Source organism: Erinaceus europaeus, chromosome 13 (genome assembly GCF_950295315.1).
Source record: "Erinaceus europaeus chromosome 13, mEriEur2.1, whole genome shotgun sequence".
NCBI lineage: Eukaryota > Metazoa > Chordata > Mammalia > Eulipotyphla > Erinaceidae > Erinaceus > Erinaceus europaeus.
Genome location: NC_080174.1, coordinates 78,859,078 through 78,871,257, shown reverse-complemented (window position 1 = coordinate 78,871,257; position 12,180 = coordinate 78,859,078). Strand labels below are relative to the sequence as shown.

Sequence of the window (12,180 nt, the reverse complement as noted above, 5' to 3'; positions counted from 1 at the left end):
GGTTTTACTCCAGTCAGGGTATGAAATTCCACACTGCAATAATAATAGTGGTGGTGCCTAGGAAGACACCATAATGGCTATGAAAAGACTGAGGCTCTGAAGCCCAGGTTCGATTCTCTGCAACATCATATGCCAGAGCTGAGAAGTACTACGGAGGTGTGTGTGTGTGTGTTATTGAATATTTAATATGTATTAAATAACAGAAATGGTAATTCAAACAACAAAATAAGTGGCTATTACATCCCAGACAATAATAAATATTTATGTATCCCTTGTCAAGTAGATTATCATTCATGCCACACACAGGTCAGTGGAGAAACTGAGGCACACAGAGGTTGACTTATTCAAGGCCATGAAGGTGGAGTCTGCCTTAACAAATCACATCTCCATCTCATGAAAGGCAACATGAATGTTTGACAATTAAATTTTTTTGGCATCTTGAGGCCCTCTCTGTTAGGACCACTTCTTGCAGAACACTTCCAGTAAGAATAGGATGACTGACAGTGAGTTTTTGTGAATAAGATTGCCAGATAGCTGCAAGTTTCCCATAAATGGTATGTCCTCACGCTTCTTCACACAGTTACTGTTTCTTGACATTCACTGGGCAAATGGAGTATTGGATGTGCAAGAGAGCTTAAAAAAGATTGAATAGAGTCTAGAATTTTCCATTATTTATTTGCATGCAGAACACTCACTTTCAATGCACAAATCTAGAGTGGGTGGGGGAGCCACCAGCTGTACAAAGTTATTGAGGGCAACACCAGCAGGAGAGCAAAAGTGCTGTGGGCAGGCAGCGTCTAGGGTGCAGGTGAAAAGATTCTCACTGATTTCATCATCTCCATGCTATACTACCTTGGCTCTCACTCTTCAACGACCTTTCCCACTTAAAGACTTGTGTTGTTTGTTCTCCCCCTCTGCCTGAAAAGCCTTCTCTCAGACTTTATTGCCAGGTTCACTTCTTTTTTATTCCTAACTCAAGTGTTACTTGCTCTAGACGGCTTCCCTGATCCTCCAGGCTAGATCTCCCTGGTCCATGTTGCCCTAGACTTACCCAGCACACAATACTCTGGTAATATATATTTTAAAGTCACAGTGCAGGTGGGTTAGCATGGGACAGGACAAAGTGCAGGTGTAGAGCCCATGGGCATTAAGGAAGGTGGGGCTACAGGGTTCTTTAGGAATTAGATAGGTGAAAGATATCACATCACAGATTCCCAGAGAAGAAAATGCTGACTGCTCAGTCAACTGTCCTTTAAAGAAAGTGGACTGAGGGGTTCAGGTGGTAGCGCAGTGGGTTAAGCGCACATAGTGCAAAACGCAAGGACCAGCATAAAGATCCGGGGGGGTTCAAGCCCTCAGCTCCCCACCTACAGGGGGAGTCACTTCACAAGCGGTGAAGGTCTTCAGGTGTCTATCTTTCTCTCCCCCTCTGTCTTTCTCTCCTCTCTCAAATTCTCTGTCCTATCCAACAACAACAACATCAGTGGCAACAATAATAATAAGGACAACAAGGGCAACAAAATGGGAAAAATGGCCTCCAGGAGCAGTGGATTCGCAGTGCAGGAACTGAGCCCCAGCAATAACCCTGGAAGCAAAAAAAAAAAAAAAAAAGGACTAAGAGGACCAATAACCAGCCTCTTACACTCTCATAACTTCCTCTGTTATAGCAATGCTTTTTTCCAATTCTTCCTTCTCAAGCACAAAAACCTGAGAACCTTTGGTCTTGTGTAGAGAGGTTCAGCAGGAGGGCACCTTGTTTTTTTTCTTTTTTTTTCTTGTTTACTTGTGAAAGCAAAACTCAAACTGTGTCAGAAGGCTGTGTCTTCTCCATGATTTCAGCTCTGCTGACAGAATCACCAGGGCCCATGCATCCCTGGGCATCCACCACCCTGGGTATCTGGCAACAGAACCTTGTTCAGCTATTCTTGCAGTGTAAAAATAGAGGGAACTTCCACTCCACTGAACTCCGGCTTGCTTCATAGGGGCGTCATCTTCAGCTCCTCAGTCATCTGCATCACTATGTTCAGTGCATCTATGCCCTATTATTTACCTAGTGAGGCTTATGTGATTATTATTTTTAATGGATTCTGTGTGCTAATATCTCTTTATCCGAGGCATGAAGGTTTTTGGACAGGAAGAAGTCCTAGAGAGGGGTTGATTTTAACTGAGCTTTTGTGGGTATGTCCTCTTTTACCTTATTTTACTCTTACAAAACCTGGATGAGGCTGGTAATATTATTACTCTTGTCTTACAGATGAAGAAACCAAAAGTTCGACAAATGAGAAGTAACTTAATCAGGGTCACAGGACTCACAGGAAGCAGGGCTGATGTTCACATCTAGTTTCATTCCAAACTGTTGGCTCTTAGGTTTGTCTCCATAGTACATACCCAAGAACAAGGTTGTTTGTGTTTATTTATCTGTAAACTTCAAAATCTAGGGGGTCTTAAATATTTATTTTATTTAGTTTATTTTTTACTTATTTATTTGCCTCCATGGTTATTGCTAGGGCTCGGTGCATTCACTAAGAATCCACTGCTCCTGGAGGCCATTTTTTCCCCATTTGGTTGCCCTTGTTGTTATTATTATTGTTGTCATTGCTGTTGTTGTTGTTGGATAGGACAGAGAGAAATGGAGAGAGGAGGGGAAGACAGAGAGGGAGAAAGACAGACACCTGCAGACCTGCTTCCTTGCCCGTGAAGCGACCCCCCTGCAGGTGGGGAGCCGGGGCCTCAAACCCGGACCCTTACTCTGGTCCTTGGGCTACTGTTGGTCCCCAAGGGGTCTTAAATATATTGGTCCTGAGATCCCTAGATGAATTTGTCAACTACTGGTTCCCAGTGTATTTAATATATTTAAGGGATAGTATTCACTTATTGGTTTCACATGAATAAAACACAGGCAAAGTTTTTCTGATAAAGCCAATCTTCAAAAGGGGTTAAAAGTGAAAAAAAAAAGCAGTGACAAAGGAAATGGGAAAAATAACTTTGCCCTTTTTTTTTCTAGCTAGTGGAATCATTCTTAATTTATCTAGGCTCAGAATTTTACAACTAAGGTGAAAAAAATAATGAAATTTGTAGAAAAATCAACTATAAAGTAAAAGACAAAGGGGTCAGGTGGTGGAACACCTGTTTTTTTTTTTAATATTTATTTATTCCCTTTTGTTGGCCTTGTTGAGGAATACTTGTTTAACTGCACATATTACCAAGCACAAGGTTCCAGCCGATCCCCACATGCAAGAGGGACACTTCAGGAGTGGGGGGTGGTGAAGCAGGTCTGTTGGTGTCTCAAAATAAAATGAAATAAATATAAATAAAATAACAGGGTGGGGGTGGGGGTGGTGGAGATAATGATACTGAGGAGCCTAGGAAGGAAAGACTGATTAATAATGACTATGTCACTACAATTAATATCACCACCACATAGCGTTTGCTCTTTCTCTCTCTCCCTCTCTGTCTGTTTCTCTCTCTCTCTCTCTCTCTCTCCTTCCTTCCTTCCCTCCCTTCTTCCCTCCCTCTCGACATATCTGATTAGTAAAATAGGCTAGATACTACATTAAACTTTATAAATATTATCTGGTTTAAACTTTACTACAACCATAAAAAAATACCTTTTATTCCATTGAACTAAAGAGTTAGAGTGCTGAAGTAACTTGCCTAAGGGCAGAGAGAAATAAGAAGCAAGGCCAGGATTTGACCCTGTCCTGACTCAAATGTCCTTTCTACTCGCCATTACTTGATATTGTTACAAAATTGTTACAGTTAGAACTATCAGTTCACTATGGGACTTACTAAGAGCCAAGGAAGGGCTAAGCATTAGTTGACTCCTGCCATGAACTTAGAGGTGACATTTCTTATTTTCATGTTGGCCACATAGAGCTTAAGGAGTCTAGCCTTGAAAAAAGAGGCACAAAGCAAGGAAGGCAATAAAAGATGGAGCTTTCTCCTGTCTGAATAAACACATTTCACAACTCACAGAGGAGTCACAGGCTGCATGGATACAACAGGAGACACTGCATAAGATAAGGTTTTGCCAAGTGTAGCTCTGAGTATTGCTGGGGTCTTTCATGGGACTGGACAAGTATCAGTTGATTCAGCATTTCTCAGAAAATTTATATGGCAAATTTATCAGCTAAACGGCTGAAGAAACAGAACCAAAAAAAAAATAAAGTAAGTTATTCAACCTGTTTATTCTCAAACTTAAAACCTGCACAACGCTTAGCTTATGGTAGTTGCTCAATAATTTTTTACTGAATGGAAAAAAAAAAACAAAGAGTAGCAAAACAAAATTCACTGGCCTTTAATTTAGTGAGTTCAATTCTCAACAAAAACAAAAACATTAAACATCGATCTCATCAAGGAATATCTTTTAAATCAAAATTTTAAAAAGGAAAATGAAAACTTCATGAACAGTTCTCTTTTTCACCTTTAGGCACCATCTCCCTTCCTCTTTCCCATCCTTCTAACCGTCCAACCTTCCCCCAAATCCCTACTAAACATTTACTTATGTAAAAGAAAAAAAAAGAGATTTTGCAAATGTTATCATTAAGTGTAGGTGATCCTGTAATTTATCAAACCACAACAGCTTTGATTTTTTAAAGGGTTATACAGAAGAAAAACATCCCATAGCATTTGTGTGTTATAATCATCTCAAACTTTATAGCTATATAAAGTATTTTATAGCCTGCCAAGCAGCCTCAAACATTGTACCCTTCACTTAGCTGTTAGTAGATCCTGTAATATGCATTATTTTATTTCTAGATCTTAGTAGAGTAACCTTGATTTTAGAGATGGTAAGTAACTCATTCAAATTTACTTCGCCACATAAGAGAGAGAGGCAGGGTTCACATGAGAATTTTCAAATGTATCTGTGTCTTTCTCCCATGTCTGAGAAATAGAAAGGTGGGCTATGGATAGGCTGGCATCTTGAAATAGACACCTCAAATGCTTTTTCATTGTGAATGTTATGTAATAAGACATCAACTTGAGACACTTGACTGAGCTATTTGGTGGAAAAAAAAAACTGAGTGGATATTTTGATTATCATTATTATCGTTGCCCACACTTTGAGTCTTGCTACCCGTTTACATGCCTTTGAATAAAACCCACTCTTTCTAGAGCCTCAGCTCCTGATCTTTACATTTTGCATAGTAACACTTGCCTTTACCTTACTAATGATTATCTGAGATGTACGTGGAATATACCAATATTTATTGATATTAAGTGGAACCTATTAGCTTCAAGACCTGCAGAAAATCCTTGGTACAAGGACTTGAGGTAGAACCATTCTTTCTGTATGCCTGCCTGTTTGATGTTTGAGCATTTGTGCTTTAGAATGGCTTTTCCACAACATACTTTATCATTTGGTAAGTTGCCCAGAGAACATGAACACCACTTGGAAGACGCAACGCTTTTATCAGAAACCTCTTCTGACCTTGTCCTTCTGAACTTTCAGGGGCACCTCAGCCAAGGAGAACTGAATAAACTTTCATTGTTTATAATTCAAAGGCATGGCATAGGGTAGATGAAAGCACTGTATCTGTAATTGTTTGTAATTTATAAAAGGATTTCTACTTGCTTATAAGCACACTGTGGCCAGTATGCACCTGCCTATACAGTATGACCTATTGGGATCACTGGAATATGTGCAGTTTATCAGTGGTCAAACTGTAAAATGACACATGACTGCCTATATCATGTGTGCACAGGCTGCAGCACTGTAGGTTTTACTAATTTTTACTGTGTTGCTTAGGAAGTGAATGGATATGACTGGACCAAAACATGTACTAGTGAAGCTCAAGGCATTTTCTACAAAATAGGCAGATCCACTGTGACTTAAAAATGACTGGAAATTAGCAAGATTGAAGAGTTTTGATTCATAGCTCGTAGGTAATAGTGACATTACTACTGGAGAATCAAATCACGCTTTGTTTAGGATTATTAGGAACTATTGGATCCTTTCACTCATATGACGAATAGAGATTATCGAAATACATGAACTTGCAAAAAAGGGCAAGGCAGATACTAGGAATGGTCTTTGTTTAAATAAAATGTACAGAGATTCAACAGCTGAAATAGGCCATAAGGTCATAAGTGTTCTAGAATCAAATCGTCTAAGAAGCTGACCAATTCCCTTAATTTTCCTGTGCCTCAGTTCCTACGTGCTTAAAATTGGAAGGCTGACAGTATGCAGTTGTAGGGCTACAGTGAATATTGATTAGCACAGTGCCATGAACAGAGCTTGCTCAATGCATTCCTGCCATGGCTATTAACAACTCAGTCTTTGGTGTCAGCAGAGGAGTTTAGGCACGGCATTCCAGGCACTTGCTTTCAGTATGATGTGTGCGTGTGCAGAGATACCTGGGTTTAGTTAGCTTGACTGAAACTTTTGTTTTCTTTCTTTGATGACAAATGAACAAAGGATCCAGATAAACAAGAAAATTGAGATACCAGGTAGGTATAACAATCCAGGCTCATTGTCCAGACACTACTGGGAATAAACACAAAGCGGCTGATATATGTAAAATACAGAAGTGATATGTATCATAACTCACAATGTAGTTCAGCTTGACAATGACACCTAACTTTAGTCTAATGACTTTACTTTTCCATGGTTATACCAACCAGAAGTCAACTGAAGAACCATGGGAGGGCCAGCAAAGTTAAGAATAGGTCCTTACATAGCTAAGTCTCACTCCTCTGTTCCTCCCTTCTACCCAGAAAGATGGATGCATTGGATCGACCTTCCCGTGGTGCATCCCGTGAGTACCCATTCATTGGGGAAACTGACGATCCTTCCTAGCCGACTGAATCCACATGGATCCCAGTCTCTTTCAAAGCCAGCAACAAGCAGCTCCTGACAGCTTTCAACCTGACACTGTTGACTGGCTACGGAAGAAGGGCAAACGCTAGAAGAACCCAGAAAGATCAAACCTCAAAGGTAAGCTAATATGCAATAAATTAGAAATCTGAGACTTAAGAGAACTGCAGAAAAAAAACCACAATAAAGACAAAGCAAAAAACTTGATTTCAGGAATTCCTTTTTTTAACTAACCTCAACACTGCCTCCAGATTACTTGGACAGTCTCATCTATGACCTAATGCAAGGCAACTTTTCATTCACAGACATCAGACATGGCAAGGGGTCAGGCTGCAATTCAAGCCAAATACGTTAACCCAGAAAAATTATGAAATTCATAAAAAAAGAAAAGAACTTGCTCAAATGCCACAAATGTATCCAATCAAATAAATACTTATTTCTGATATAAAATTGTAACTCTATATCACACAGCACTTTTATGATATTTTCTAATGAATAAACTCACCATACATTTTTAACTCTAATTATCAACCAGGCATCATGCTAGGTGATAGAAATCTAGAGATGAAAGTTGCTTCCTTTTATTCTCCAACACCTCAGTCTAGTAGTGGAGGAAATTATCATAGCAGCAGAGATACTTTCTTTTTCTTCTTTTTCTTTCTCTCTCTTTCTTCCTTTCTTTCTATCTATCTATATTTCTTAGCTAAAGAAATACCACAGTTTATTGAAGACTACAAATATTTTTGTTACAAGTTGAACCTACATGCTTCCCAGAAATCAAAAGCAACAGCAGGTGTGTACATCGATGCTTCGGAGGTGCGGCACCTTTTGAATTTAAAATGGGTAAATTAGGGTCAGACACATGGGAAAGAGGGAAATGGGGGAAGGGCAAGTTCAAAAGCCCAGAAGGTTTCCACCAACTCATTTGCCCAGGTCAGGCAGGGCATGGATACAAGCTGGACAAAACTATTTTGACTTCCAGGTCCACTGGTGTGCTAGCAATCATACCTAAGTTATCTTACCTCTTTGTATTTTTGTTCCTAGATTTAAGGTATAAAAATGATCCAAAGATATTTGAAGATCTAGCTGCATTTATTAAATAATTTATGGATTAGGCATTACCACAACAGCAAGATGAAGAAAGGACTCTAAAAGGGAAGCCTTGCCTTGCCTTGCTTTTGTTCTTTTTTTTTTTTTAATTCAGAAAGTAGAGAGAAGAAAAAGAATGGATTTATCATACAAGGTCACTTTCCCTTGGGGGACTGGAAGAACCTATCAGACATATTACCTTACTGATGTTAAACAGGAAATTCCTTCCATTACTGGAAGGAATTGGAACAATAATTAAGTTAGTCAATGGATCTACCTTTACTGGTGTGAATCTTAGTACAAATGACACAATTTGGGGCCTACTTTCTCTTTCACAGCAGGAATAATAATATCATTTCACCAGGACATTATATCCAGTTTTAATGCCCACTGTCTCTAGAATCCCCATGCTGACCAAACCCCAGTCTTGGCTAAAACGGGATCAATGGTGGGTACCCTGTGTAGAAGACAGATAGCTTTGTGCTCAGAAGTCAGTCTTAAGGTCCAATTTCTCCTGGGAGAACACAGGAGATAAGGTTTCTTTCAACAACTTTCCTTCTCTCACATGAAGACAAATAGTTCCATTCGCGAGATTGTCTGAAGTGTCCTTAAAGGTGAAGAAAAAAACACAACAGTCCTTACAATCTCCTTGAAGACACAAAGTATACAAGCACCATGCTCAGAACAAAATCAGAATGGAGATATGGCATACTCAAACACTTCTCAGGACATCTGAACTAAAGAAAGAAACCTGAAGTTAGTTCTCAGGTTAGCTTTCCCCTCCCCCAAACTTCTGATTTCCAAGCACAGTATGTCCCCTTTTTTGGGCATGAGTTTCAGTTCTATCACAAACTCCCAGAGTTAGTTAAACATTGATAGATGCTTCAAAGCCTAGAATTCACTCTGAGAGTCAAACTCAGGCCAAGTTTCTATGGGACTAGAATTTCCTGAGGAAGGGTCACAGAGCTCCATAACACCTAGACTAATTAATCTATCCTTGCCCCAAACTTCAGACATTAAGGAGACAGAAAGGAAAATGAGACTCCGACATTGCATCCTGAGTTCTGTACCCCTTCCTTGTGCCCCCAGAGCATGGGGGTGGCAACACAAGGCAACACCCCACCACCACCACCACATAGAGGCAGACCAGAGAGGGAGCTCTGAGAATGAAATGGCGTGTGGAACAGCTGAAGAGAAGCAAAGAAACAAAACCTCAAGCAGGATAAAGGACTCTGGGCTTTAGCACAATGAATGAGATGTGGCTGAAATTGTTTCAAAGAGAACAAAGGCTTAAGTAAATGAATAGTTTGGAAGATGAGAGCAAAAAATGAATTACAGCAGACCCCTTTGGAATATGCTGGCATTTTTTCAAAAACAGTAGGTGAAATAATGTCTCTGTTTCAGCAGAGATGAAGATTTGGCCCTTTTGTCTTCCCCAGAATGTTATACATAGAATTTCAGTGGCCAGGTAATGGCTCATCTGATTAAGTGCACAAGTTAGCATGTTCAAGGTCCTAGATTCAAGCCCCGGCTCTCCTCCTGAGTATGAGTACACATACTTCAGATGTTTCTCTGTCTTTCTCCCTCTCCTTCCACTTACAGTTTCTCTCTGTCCTATCAAATATAGGTATGTGCCTGTGTGTGTGTTGGGGGGGGGTGGTGATCTCCAGGGAATAGTCACTGAACCCCAGTGATATCCCTAGTGGTAATTAAAAAGAAGAAGAATTTCATAAATCCCTGCTTGGAATAAGTCATGTTCCTGAGATCAACTTCAGTGATTTGTCAATGCCTGGGGAAAAGAGAGAAGCACACATTTTACATGTTCAATAACTTCCAATTTTCCTCCATCCATTTGATAGACCAACTTCTAAGAATTCCTTGTAAGTTTCAGGCCTACCAAAATGTTGACTGTTGCCAACCCCATTTCAGTATCTTTACTTATCTTATTCTTTGTTATTTTCTCTCTCAATCCACAAAGCTATATACATTTTACTGCTACAGTAGAGAAAATACCCATTACCTATGGCTGACATCAAAGACTGGCCCACTCCCACTTCCCAGAAGGACCATGTTCCCTTTTTTATTTTTTATTTTTTTTTGTGCCTCCAGGGTTATCACTGGGGCTTGGCAGATCCTGCACTATGAATCCACTGCTCCCGGAGGCCATTTTTCCCATTTTGCTGCCCTTGATGTTTATCATTGTAGCTGTTGTTATTATTATTATTGTTATTGCTGTTGTTGTTGGATAGGACAGAGAGAATTTGAGAGAGGAGGGGAAGACTGAGGGAGGAGAGAAAGATAGACACCTACAGACCTGCTTCACTGATTGTGAAGTGACCCCCCTCTGCCGCAGGTAGGGAGCTGGGGGCTCGAACCGGGATCCTTACACTCGTCCTTGCACTTTGGGCCATGTACACTTAACAAGCTGTGCTACCGTCTGGCCCTCAGACCATGTTCTTATAGAACTTATTCCACAGGCAACATCTCCATTTCTGTCTACTACTTTATTACTGCCACCAGGGTTATTGGTGCTGGTACTGTAAATCCACTTCTTGCAGCGTTCATTTTTTCCTCTTTTTTGATCCCCTGATTTTTCTTAGATAGGACAGAGAGGGATTGAGAAAGGAGAGGAGATAAAGAGAGAGAGAGAAAGATAGACACCTGAAGGCCTGCTTCACTGCTGCTGAAGTGGACCCTATACAGGTGGGGGGCAGGGGCTCAAACCTGGGTCCTTAAACTTGGGTCTTTGCGCTTGGTAATATCTGCACTTAACCCAGAGTGCCAACACCTGGCCCCCCTCCCCATGTTGTTTATAAATAAACTTTAAACATTATATATGGTTTATTTACATTTTAAGCCACATATAATGCATGTGTTTATTCATTTACAACATTAAGTGCTGGAGTCTGATGTTAAAGATAGATATGGCTAGATTCCATTGTCTACAAGAAGCTCACAGTGTAAGTGGGGGAGACAGTAATGTAACCATCTAGTTCAGTGTTCAAATGCTACTGTCTATTGTAAAGGTAATGGTGGGGATAGGCATGAAGGGAAAGAATGATTAGTCTGCATGTGTTAGGCTGGGCAATAATGTTCCACCACAGAGCAGCAGAACTCAGGAAAAAAAAAAAAACCCAACAGGATGCCTTTAACATAGTTCACAGAAGAGAATTGTGTAGACTTTTCTTTACAACTAAGGTGTGAGAGGTCTGAATATAGCAGGTGGGTAGAGTTTTCACTAATATTATTGATACTGGTGTGAGAGGACCCCTCGGGGTTTCACAAGAAGTGATCACACGTTGTTAGGTATACTTTTGAACTTTCCCAGCTAAACTCTGCACATGAACCTGTAACAGCACAGAAAAATAGCCTCACACCTTTCTCTGTAAGCAAACTGTAAGAATTACAGCTTTTCCTAGACCTGAGTATTTTACTCAAAGACTCTCTCTTTTTTTTTTTAACAGTTTTAAAATGGAGCCGGGGTATAGCTCACCAGTAGAGTGTATGCCTCACACGAATGAGAAACTGTTTCATCTCCAACACCACCACCATCACAATAACAACAAAAACTCGGTATGGTTAATCCAACATGGACGTGGAGAAACTCTATACTGGAAAGAAACAGACCTAAAAATCAGATGGTCTCCTCTCCATTTTACCACACTAGCTGCCTGAATGCAGCACATCTTGCTTTGTAAGAGAAAGGTAGCAGTGTGCATAACCCTAAACTTGTCCACATTAAGTACTGTCTAGGTAAATATTTAGGTAGTGTCAAACTCAGAGTTTCGACTCTACTAGATTTGAAGATCTCTTCGTTGCTTTTTTTTGACACATATATTCTTCCACTTTTATTTTTCTTTTCTGTTGTCACTGGGTTTCAGCATTCCAATGTAAACTTTTTCAAATATAAAACGAGCACACAGAAAGCCACCACAACATCCAAGATGCCGGTGATGCCAAGGAGTCTCAGCTTAAACCTGGTTCATATGCACAGGAACAGAACAGTAAAGCAAACACAACAGCCAAGTGTACTATGTTGCCAGAGAAACAAAGTATTTTTTTTTTTTTGCCTCCAAGGTTATCATTGGGGCTTACTGCCTGCACTACAAATCCACTGCTCCTGGTGGTCATATTTTTTCCATTGCTGTTGTCGCTGTTACTATTATTGTTGGATAAGACAGAGATAAATGGAGAGGGGGGGAAGACAGAGAGGGGCACAGAAAGACAGACACCTTGCAGACCTGCTCACCATTTGTGAAGCAACCCCCCTGCAG

At 40.3% G+C, this 12,180-nt stretch overlaps 1 protein-coding gene across 18 annotated transcripts in view; it reads right to left on the bottom strand.

Moving 5' to 3' along the window:
* Window positions 1-12,180, bottom strand: part of FGGY (FGGY carbohydrate kinase domain containing) — a 463,518-nt gene that overhangs the window by 198,791 nt on the left and 252,547 nt on the right. The gene's annotated exons all lie outside the window — the stretch shown is intronic.